Source organism: Pongo pygmaeus, chromosome 2 (genome assembly GCF_028885625.2).
Source record: "Pongo pygmaeus isolate AG05252 chromosome 2, NHGRI_mPonPyg2-v2.0_pri, whole genome shotgun sequence".
NCBI lineage: Eukaryota > Metazoa > Chordata > Mammalia > Primates > Hominidae > Pongo > Pongo pygmaeus.
Window position 1 is genome coordinate 140,775,471 of NC_085930.1, and position 12,215 is coordinate 140,787,685.

Here is a 12,215-nt window from a genome sequence, read left to right on the forward strand (position 1 = left end):
GGCAGGCCAACATTCAGATTCAGGAAATACAGAGAATGCCACAAAGATACTCCTCGAGAAGAGCGACTCCAAGACACACAATTGTCAGATTCACCAAAGTTGAAATGAAGGAAAAAATGTTAAGGGCAGCCAGAGAGAAAGCTCGGGTTACCATCAAAGGGAAGCCCATCAGACTAACAGCAGATCTCTCAGCAGAAACCCTACAAGCCAGAAGAGAGTGGGGGCCAATATTCAACATTCTTAAAGAAAAGAATTTTCAACCCAGAATTTCATATCCTGCCAAACTAAGCTTCATAAGTGAAGGAGAAATAAAATACTTTACAGACAAGCAAATGCTGAGAGATTTTGTCACCACCAGGCCTGCCCTAAAAGAGCTCCTGAAGGAAGCGCTAAACATGGAAAGGCACAACCGGTACCAGCCACTGCAAAATCATACCGAAATGTAAAGACCATCGAGACTAGGAAGAGACTGCATCAACTAACGAGCAAAATATCCAGCTAACATAATAATGACAGGATCAGATTCACACATAACAATATTAACTTTAAATGTAAATGGACTAAATGCTCCAACTAAAAGACACAGACTGGCAAATTGGATAAAGACTCAAGACCCATCAGTGTGCTGTATTCAGGAAACCCATCTCACGTGCAGAGACACACATAGGCTCAAAATAAAAGGATGGAGGAAGATCTACCAAGCAAATGGAAAACAAAAAAAGGCAGGGGTTGCAATCCTAGTCTCTGATAAAACAGACTTTAAACCAACAAAGATCAAAAGAGACAAAGAAGGCCATTACATAATGGTAAAGGGATTAATTCAACAAGAAGAGCTAACTATCCTAAATATATATGCACTCAATACAGGAGCACCCAGATTCATAAAGCAAGTCCTCAGTGACCTACAAAGAGACTTAGACTCCCACACATTAATAATGGGAGACTTTAACACCCCACTGTCAACATTAGACAGATCAACGAGACAGAAAGTCAACAAGGATACCCAGGAATTGAACTCAGCTCTGCACCAAGCAGACCTAATAGACATCTACAGAACTCTCCACCCCAAATCAACAGAATATACATTCTTTTCAGCACCACACCACACCTATTCCAAAATTGACCATATACTTGGAAGTAAAGCTCTCCTCAATAAATGTAAAAGAACAGAAATTGTAACAAACTGTCTCTCAGATCACAGTGCAATCAAGCTAGAACTCAGGATTAAGAATCTCACTCAAAACCGCTCAACTACATGGAAACTGAACAACCTGCTCCTGAATGACTACTGGGTACATAACGAAATGAAGGCAGAAATAAAGATGTTCTTTGAAACCAACGAGAACCAAGACACAACATACCAGAATCTCTGGGATGCATTCAAAGCAGTGTGTAGAGGGAAATTTATAGCACTAAATGCCCACAAGAGAAAGCAGGAAAGATCCAAAATTGACACCCTAACATCACAATTAAAAGAACTAGAAAAGCAAGAGCAAACACATTCAAAAGCTAGCAGAAGGCAAGAAATAACTAAGATCAGAGCAGAACTGAAGGAAATAGAGACACAAAAAACCCTTCAAAAAATCAATGAATCCAGGAGCTGGTTTTTTGAAAGGATCAACAAAATTGATAGACCACTAGCAAGATTAATAAAGAAAAAAAGAGAGAAGAATCAAATAGATGCAATAAAAAATGATAAAGGGGATATCACCACTGATCCCACAGAAATACAAACTACCATCAGAGAATATTACAAACACCTCTATGCAAATAAACTGGAAAATCTAGAAGAAATGGATAAATTCCTCAACACATACACCCTCCCAAGACTAAACCAGGAAGAAGTTGAATCTCTGAATAGACCAATAACAGGATCTGAAATTGTGGCAATAATCAATAGCTTACCAACCAAAAAAAGTCCAGGACCAGATGGGTTCACAGCCGAATTCTACCAGAGGTACAAGGAGGAGCTGGTACCATTCCTTCTGAAACTATTCCAATCAATAGAAAAAGAGGGAATCCTCCCTAACTCATTTTATGAGGCCAGCATCATCCTGATACCAAAGCCTGGCAGAGACACAACAAAAAAAGAGAATTTTAGACCAATATCCTTGATGAACATTGATGCAAAAATCCTCAATAAAATACTGGCAAACAGAATCCAGCAGCACATCAAAAAGCTTATCCACCATGATCAAGTGGGCTTCATCCCTGGGATGCAAGGCTGGTTCAATATACGCAAATCAATAAATGTAATCCAGCATATAAACAGAACCAATGACAAAAACCACATGATTATCTCAATAGATGCAGAAAAGGCCTTTGACAAAATTCAACAACCCTTCATGCTAAAAACTCTCAATAAATTAGGAATTGATGGGACGTATCTCAAAATAATAAGAGCTATTTATGACAAACCCACAGCCAATATCATACTGAATGGGCAAAAACTGGAAGCATTCCCTTTGAAAACTGGCACAAGACAGGGATGCCCTCTCTCGCCACTTCTATTCAACATAGTGTTGGAAGTTCTGGCCAGGGCAATTAGGCAGGAGAAGGAAATCAAGGGTATTCAATTAGGAAAAGAGGAAGTCAAATTGTCCCTGTTTGCAGATGACATGATAGTATATCTAGAAAACCCCATTGTCTCAGCCCAAAATCTCCTTAAGCTGATAAGCAAATTCAGCAAAGTCTCAGGATACAAAATCAATGTGCAAAAATCACAAGCATTCTTATACATCAATAACAGACAAACAGAGAGCCAAATCATGAGTGAACTCCCATTCACAATTGCTTCAAAGAGAATAAAATACCTAGGAATCCAACTTACGAGGGATGTGAAAGACCTCTTCAAGGAGAACTACAAACCACTGCTCAAGGAAATAAAAGAGGATACAAACAAATGGAAGAACATTCCATGCTCATGGGTAGGAAGAATCAATATCATGAAAATGGCCATCCTTCCCAAGGTAATTTACAGATTCAATGCCATCCCCATCAAGCTACCAATGACTTTCTTCACAGAATTGGAAAAAACTACTTTAAAGTTCATATGGAACCAAAAAAGAGCCCGCATCGCCAAGTCAATCCTAAGCCAAAAGAACAAAGCTGGAGGCATCACACTACCTGACTTCAAACTATACTACAAGGCTACAGTAACCAAAACAGCATGGTACTGGTACCAAAACAGAGATATAGATCAATGGAACAGAACAGAGCCGTCAGAAATAATGCCACATATCTACAACTATCTGATCTTTGACAAACCTGACAAAAACAAGAAATGGGGAAAGGATTCCATATTTAATAAATGGTGCTGGGAAAACTGGCTAGCCATATGTAGAAAGCTGAAACTGGATCCCTTCCTTACACCTTATACAAAAATTAATTCAAGATGGATTAAAGACTTAAATGTTAGACCTAAAACCATAAAGACCCTAGAAGAAAACCTAGGCATTACCATTCAGGACATAGGCATGGGCAAGGACTTCATGTCTAAAACACCAAAAGCAATGGCAACAAAAGCCAAAATTGACAAATGGGATCTAATTAAACTAAAGAGCTTCTGCACAGCAAAGGAAACTACCATCAGAGTGAACAGGCAACCTACAAAATGGGAGAAAATTTTCGCAACCTACTCATCTGACAAAGGGCTAATATCCAGAATCTACAATGAACTCCAACAAATTTACAAGAAAAAAACAAACAACCCCATCAAAAAGTGGGCGAAGGACATGAACAGACACTTCGCAAAAGAAGACATTTATGCAGCCAAAAAACACATGAAAAAATGCTCACCATCACTGGCCATCAGAGAAATGCAAATCAAAACCACAATGAGATACCATCTCACACCAGTTAGAATGGCAATCATTAAAAAGTCAGGAAACAACAGGTGCTGGAGAGGATGTGGAGAAATAGGAACACTTTTACACTGTTGGTGGGACGGTAAACTAGTTCAACCCTTGTGGAAGTCAGTGTGGCGATTCCTCAGGGATCTAGAACTAGAAATTCCATTCGACCCAGCCATCCCATTACTGGGTATATACCCAAAGGACTATAAATCATGCTGCTATAAAGACACATGCACACGTATGTTTATTGCGGCATTATTCACAATAGCAAAGACTTGGAACCAACCCAAATGTCCAACAATGATAGACTGGATTAAGAAAATGTGGCACATATACACCATGGAATACTATGCAGCCATAAAAAATGATGAGTTCACGTCCTTTGTAGGGACATGGATGAAATTGGAAATCATCATTCTCAGTAAACTATCGCAAGAACAAAAAACCAAACACCGCATATTCTCACTCATAGGTGGGAATTGAACAATGAGAACACATGGACACAGGAAGGGGAACATCACACTTCGGGGACTGTTGTGGGGTGGGGGGAGGGGGGAGGGGTAGCATTGGGAGATATACCTAATGCTAGATGACCAGTTGGTGGGTGCAGCGCACCAGCATGGCACATGTATACATATGTAACTTACCTGCACATTGCGCACATGTACCATAAAACCTAAAGTATAATAATAATAATAATAATAATAATAATAATAAAATAAAAAAAAAATCATTTACATAGCATTTACCTTGCATCAGGTATTGTAAGTAATCAAGATACTGAAAGCATATGGGAGGATGTGCACAGGCCATATGCAAATACAGCATCATTTTATACAAGGGACTTGAACATCTGTAGATTTTGGTATCCTGGAGGTCCTGGAACCAATCTCCTATGCATACCGAGGGATGATTGTACATGGAAATTTAAATGCTCAGGAAGAAAGGTCTTCTTCCCAGTGAAATAAGTATTCACTCATCTTCTACATTGTAACATAATTCTTGCTTTCTAGATCACACATTATAAGAAGAATTATCAAGAATATCCTACTAGTTCAATTATTTCAGCCTGGAGAATACCTGGTACCTCAAACTTCCAAATCCTTTGTCTTCCCAAGGAGGTGTCTGAGGTGCTCAGTGACCACTGAAAGTTTCCTAGGGAGGACACAGATGCTGTGGGATTTTGGTTCAAATCTCAGTTCTATTCTTAATAGGTGTCTCATCTTGGTGAAACTATTTAATCTCTCTTAATCACAGTTTTGACATCTAAAAATACAAGGATAATAATGCCTACACTGCTCGATGTTTCTCAAAATCAAATAGATAGTTTTTATAAAGTTCTTGGCACATAGATGGTTCTCTAGCAAATTTAGCTAATGTTATAATTATTGTCATAATTATAATTATAATAATAATTATTATTATTACTACCGCTGTTGCCAATGGTATTACATCCAACCCACTGCACAGTGCCTTTATAAAACAACTCCTGCTTCATTTTTCTCCTCTTCTATGGATTCCAATCTTGCTGAGGCCACTGGGTTTTAGCTGATTTTTGGTTTTGGTTTTTGATTTTTTTGAGACAGGGTCTTACTCTGCCACCCATGCCAGGGTGCAGTGGCACAATCAAGACTCATTGCAGCCTTGACTGCCTGGGCTAAAGCAATTCTCCTACCTCAGCCTCCTAAGTAGATAGACACATGAGCACACACCATCATGCTCAGCTAAGTTTTTTATTTTTTATTTTTTGTAGAGGCAGCGGTCTCACTATGTTGCCTCTCTCACTTTGAGAGACTGAGGCTGGAGGATCGCTTGAGACCAGGCTGGTCTCAAACTCCTTGAAGGAAGGTGATTTCAGGGAGAATTAAGGGGATTTCTACATAGGCCAAGAATTTTGAAGCCCCAAATGTAAGGAGTGGGATTTTCTACAAGTTGGGCAGAGAATCACAATCCTTATATTAAACAACAACAACAACAACAATAACAAAAAAAAAAAAAAACTGAATCAGCTGTGTGACAGGGAGAGACATGAGGAAAGGCAGAGGGGTAATATTGGGAACTAGAAGATATTCTGCCAGAGGACCTTCAAAGGGGTTAATTCTTTTTGTTTTTTCCTTGGTCATTGCAAAAAGTCAAGTTTAGCCTACAGCTTAACATTTTCCCTTCAACTCTTCAGTAAAGTGTAATACCCACACACAACCATGAATGGTGTATGTTAAGGATAGTGTCATTTGGGGTGGGCATTAAAGGGTTTCTTACTTGTTCCACATCCACTCTTCTGATGGACCCATAGTGAGGGAGCCTTGTTGCATCAAACAGACTGTGCCATGGAATTCTACAAGTGACCAACAGCAAAGCAAGAAAGGAGCCACACCAATTTGTCATGATGCAGTGCTGAATGGGCAGTATGTGGTGGAATCTACACTTGAAAACAGTGCACATTCAACAGTGCACATAACCACAAGCAGCTCTGTGGGTTGCTGGCAAATGGGATGCTGCTGTTATGGCACCATCTCTATTATAAATGTTTTCTTAGCTAACCTTTAAAAAACTATCTCCCTTAGAAATATAAGTAATTCCTATTTGAACCTCTAAAATGCATTTCATTCTAGCTAGAGCTATGTATCTACCTTCAGCCAGCTTGAAATATTGTGAGCAACTTTAGACCTCTTAATCAATGAAACAATTTGAATACACCAAGGGAGTAGTTAAGGGAGAGGCCAAGAGAATGAAAATAAGGGTCACAGTGATGTGCTGGGAAAGATTAAAAACAACCAACCTTAAACTGTTCGAAATTACCCTCAGAATTTTTAGAAAAGATATAAAGCTATTTAGAATGGAATACCTAGCCATTCCATTTCCTATGAAGTTTTCAGTTTTCCACTTGTAATTACAGCAATCTATAAATTATATTATATATTTCTCTGTCTTAGGTCCCATGAATAAAGACAATCCCCAATCCATATTACATTTTCCAAGCATCTATGAGATGTTGAGAGTCCTTGAAAAAAATATTGAACGATAATCTTTTAGTTTATTCCAATGATGAGCTGCCTAGGCTAGGACATATCCTGAAAACACTATATTGTAAAAAAAAAAAAAATGTTTTAAATCTAGTTCTGGGAAATAACCTAAATCAAATTTGTAGCCAACAGGCTCATGAGAACAGTCTCCTTGAATGATGAAATTTGAGAACTTGTGTGTGGGAGTAAGGCAAACTCAGTTTCACTACTGGCTTTTGGATTTCTATTCTCCTGCAGAAAACTCTCAGTGGCACTATGGTTGCCCATTTTGAACCATCCTTCGTCACCTGCCAGAAACAGCCATGGAGACTGTGGATGGGCTTGATGCCTGGCTTATTCATTCATGATGGTGACTTAGTACCAGGATGTCTCTCCCATAGAGTTTTAATAAGAAAAAATGTTGTCCCTCCACTTACAGATAATGAAAATAGATAAGCAAATTGAGCACAGTGTTTGGTGTGTTGTAGACATGCAAGAGCAAACAGCAGGGCAGGGAAGGGCAGGGCAGGGCGGGGCAGGGCGGGGCGGGGTGGGGTGGGGCGGGGCAGGGTGAAGGGGGCAGGGCAGGGCGAAGGGGGCGGGGCGGGGCAAAGGGGGCAGGGCAGGACAGGGTGAAGGGGGCAGGGCGAAGGGGGCAGGGCAGGGCAGGGTGAAGAGGGCAGGGCAGGGCAGGGCAGGGCGAAGGGGGCAGGGCAGGGCAGGGCAGGGCAAAGGGGGCAGGGCAGGGCGAAGGGGGCAGGGCAGGGCAGGGCGAAGGGGGCAGGGTGGGGAGGGGCAGGGCAGGGCAGGGCGAAGGGGGCAGGGTGGGGAGGGGCAGGGCAGGGCAGGGCAGGGTGGGGAGGGGCAGGGCAGGGCGGGGCGGGGCAGGGAGGGGCGGGGAGGGGTGGGGAGGGGTGGGGTGGGGCTGGGCGGGGAGGGGCGGGGCGGGGCGGGGAGGGGCAGGGTGGGGCGGGGCGGGGAGGGGAAGGGAAGGGTGGGGCGGGGCGGGGAGGGGAGGGGAAGGGCAGGGCAGGGCAGGGAGGGGAAGGGCAGGGCAGGGCTGGGCAGGGTAGGGCAGGGAGGGGCAGGGCAGGGAGGGGAATGGCAGGGCAGGGCGGGGAGGGGAAGGGCAGGGCAGGGCAGGGTAGGGCGGGGAGGGGCAGGGCAGGGAGGAGAATGGCAGGGCAGGGCGGGGAGGGGAAGGGCAGGGCAGGGAGGGGAGGGGAGGGGAGGAGAGGGGAAGGGAAGGGAGGGGAAGGGAAGGTGAGGGAAGGGAAGGGAAGGGAAAAGGGGAAGGGGAAGGGAAGGGAAGGGAGAGGGGTGAGGGAGTGAGGGAGGGAGGGAGGGGTTGATCACTATACTTTTCTAGTCCATTTATTTCATTTTCCCATTCTTTCAAAAGACTTTCTTACACCTTCTCTCCTCAAACCTCCAAAATCCCTCCCACATTCTTACTCTCATGTTTTTTGTGGAGAAATTTTAAATAATACAAAAGAAGTTTGGTGGACTCTACTGTCTCTTCCACCCACCTACTATCTTCAAGGCCACATATTCCATTTTTGCACCTGCTAACACATGAATTAACCATACTCCTATCTAAAGACAGTCTTTTTGTACTTGATCATCTCCTCTGGTCCACTGAAGGATATCTTTCTAGCAATTGTTTCTTGTCTCACCCTCTACTAAATCATCCCCATCAGCTCACAAACATGTTGTTTCTCCCATCTAAAAAAAAACATATTTCTTCTCTCACCCTCTACTAAATCATCCCCATCAGCTTACAAACATGTTGTTTCTCCCATCTAAAAAAAAAACATATTCCATGGTGGCACATATACACCATGGAATACTATGCAGCCATAAAAAATGAAGAGTTCATGTCCTTTGTAGGGACATGGATGAAACTGGAAACCATCATTCTCAGCAAACTATCACAAGGACAAAAAACCAAACACCACATGTTCTCACTCATAGGTGGGAATTGAACAATGAGAACACATGGACACAAGAAGGGGAACATCACACACCGGAGACTGTTGTGGGGTAGGGGGACGGGGGAGGGATAGCATTAGGAGATATACCTAATGCTAAATGACGAGTTAATGGGTGCAACACACCAACATGGCACATGTATACATATGTAACAAACCTGCACATTGTACACATGTACCCTAAAACTTAAAGTATAATAAAAATTTTTTAAAAAACCTCTCTAGAAGTTTTCACTTTTCCTCTAGTTGCCATTCCATTTCTTTCATTTCTTTGCAGCAAACCCCTTTGAAGGTGTTATATATACACACAATCTACAATTTTTTCTCCCATTCTCACAGAAATCCAACCCAACTTAGCTTTCTCCACCACTATTCCACCAATACTGCTCTTAAGAAGATCTACTGTGTATAGCTAAATCAAATTTTTCAGTTTTCAGTCCACACCTTCTTTGATCAATCAGCAGATCTTAACACAGTTGCTCACTCCCTCCTTAATTGCACTTTCTTCATTTGGGTTTCAGGACACCACATTCTGCTGGCTTTTCTCCTACCTCTGTGAGAGTGTCTTCTTAGTCTACCTTCTTCTGGTTTCTCCTTTTTTTGACCTCATAATGTTGAGGTGCCCAGAGTTGAGTCCTTGGTCATGTCTTATTTATTTATAGACATTATTCAGACAAAATTTTTAGTCTTATAGATGTAAATATCATATATACAACGGCTACTTCCAAATGTATATCTTCAGCCCAAATTTTCTCCTAAATTTCAGACTTCAACATCCAGCCACCTATTTATCCCCACCTGAGTATCCAACAGGCATCTCAAATTCAGCATGTCCAAAGTTAAACTGATTTTCCTTCTTAAACCTTCTGCATCCAAGACTTAACCATCTCAGTTGATCTCTCCATCTTTTCTATCATTCAAGTCAAACACTCAGGAGTTCTCCATGATTTTTCTCTTTCTCTCCTATCACAATTAAATCTATAAGCAAACAATGCTGGCTTTACCTGAAAAACATACCCGGAATATTTTTCCATTTCTTTGTCTGAGCTCTGAACAAAGAACCATAACGGGGCTCCCTGCTTCCTCCCTTGCCCTCTTACAGTGTGTGCTCAAATGGCACACAGGATTTTCCTTTGTAAATATAAATCAAATCTTACTATCCTTAGCTCAAAATCCTCCAATGATTTTCTACTTTAATCAGAATAAAAGCCCAAATTCCTTTACAATTATTTACAAAGTAATTACAAACTTGCTACTTCTCTTACCTCATTTCTTACTTTCCACTCTTCATTTGCTCCACTCCATTCTCTCTAACCTGTTTGTCATTCCTCAAGCACACTAGACATACTCCCACCTCAGGACCTTTGCACCAGCTGTTCTCTCTACCTAGACTATTCTTCCTCCAGACACCCACACAGCAGACTCTCATTGCCTTCAAGCCTTTGCTCAAATATTGCCTTTTCAATAAATCCTGCCCTGACCACCATATTTAAAACTGCATTTCCCCCTTCCTTCACCCACAGGGATCCCACTCTGAATTCTTTTCCATAGTACTTATCACATTCTATCACATTGTATAACTTATCTGTCATGTATGTTGTTTAGTGTCTGTCTCCTCAATAGGCTCCATGAAGACAGGAATCTTTCACTATTTGATTCACCGACATGTCCCAATTGCCTAGAAGAATACTGGAACATAGTAGATGTTTAATAAATATATGCAGAAGGAAGGGAGGGAAGGACAGGAGGAAGAGAGATGAGGGAGGAAACTGGAGAGTGGAGCATTTTGGCTATTCTCAGACCATTCAGTTGCCCTCCTTTGGCCTCAGTGTTCATCTTGAAATGAAAGTGTTGAAGCAGATAAACTCGAAGATCCCTTCCACTTCTACATGCAATGATTCTATAAACTCCAAAGGGGTTCACAGAAGATGTAAAGAGCATTTGGACCTCATTATGATGCAAAAACTCAGGACAAGTAGGAGGCCTGGTAGACTACTGCCAGCCTCTTTCCCTTTTATTCCCAGCCTGCCATGAGGCTTTCCTGGATGAGTCACTTCAGCCCTCCTCCAGATGACACTGATACTGGAAAAGCTGGAGCATCTATCCCACGCCACCCCCTGAAGTACAGGATACACAACCAAAGGCTTCTCCATAAGATCCCACGACATATGTCTCTGCCAAATTTAACTAGAACCTATCACTTGATTTCCTCTGGTTAGATTATGAAAGCCACCCTTCTGCCTTTGATCCTATTCTACTGTTCCCCTTTGGTTTGTGATATCATGACAAAGCCCTTGCTCTGCTCCATGGAATTGTCAAGACTGGCAGACCATAAGCTGCTCTGATGGCCCGCATTGGCAAAGGGCCCTACAAATCTCTCTGTTCTTGGGTACAGAGTCCCTGGCATAGAAGCTTATGCACCTGCTTTTCCCCATCAGGACAAATGCTATTTCCTGAGAGAAGGATAAATGCTGAACTGTAGGAAACACGGGATCTTAGCCATGTGGGACACTTGCAGATGCAGAAAGATAAGATCAGCATCTGCTGACTAATTCCATTGCTGCTGCAGAGGCAAATGGAGAATTGGCAGGGAGGGCCCAAACCATACAGAAGTCAGGAAAATATCGTATCATGGTGTGATGTGCAGATGTGTCAGGGAGGTTTCTTAGCTGTCACCCAGGAAACAAAATCTTCTGTAACAGTATGGCCAAAGCCTAGGTCTTGCTTCCTTTCTCAAACCTGAACCTCCACTGCTCCATCACAGACCAAATTACCGAAGTCATTTGGTTTAGTGAGTCAAGACGAAGCATCAAAAACTAGGGGATATATATTCTTTAACCAAGATAAAGGAAGCATTTTTTCCTGAGAGTAAGTGACTTATTTGCAAAAGACCCACCAAACAGACCCAGAAAATGACCTCGAAACATTCTTAAAGGCTTGTCAAGGTCAAAATTGATATGGACAATGAAGATGCAGCTAGTGCTTTTTATAACATCCTACCACTGACTCTTGTAAGAGAAGAACAAATCCTCTTTCACGAAATGTCTTCCACCTGCTTTTCTACCTAGAAAACTCCTACTCATCCTTCAGGACTGAAATAAAATTTCCTCTATGAACATTTTTCCAATCCTTCCCCACCTTAAATATATACACACGCATTAATATCAATGAATCATTATCTTCTCTATAATGCCTCAATAGTTTGTTCATAATTTGGTTAGTCAGTCCACAAACATCTTGAAGAAATACACTAAAAATGTTTAGTTGTGATACTTTCTTATCTCATTAACTGGATATATATTACAAATTTTAATTTTATATCCTGATTATCTACAGTTATAGTAATAAGAGTGATAAAAACATATTTC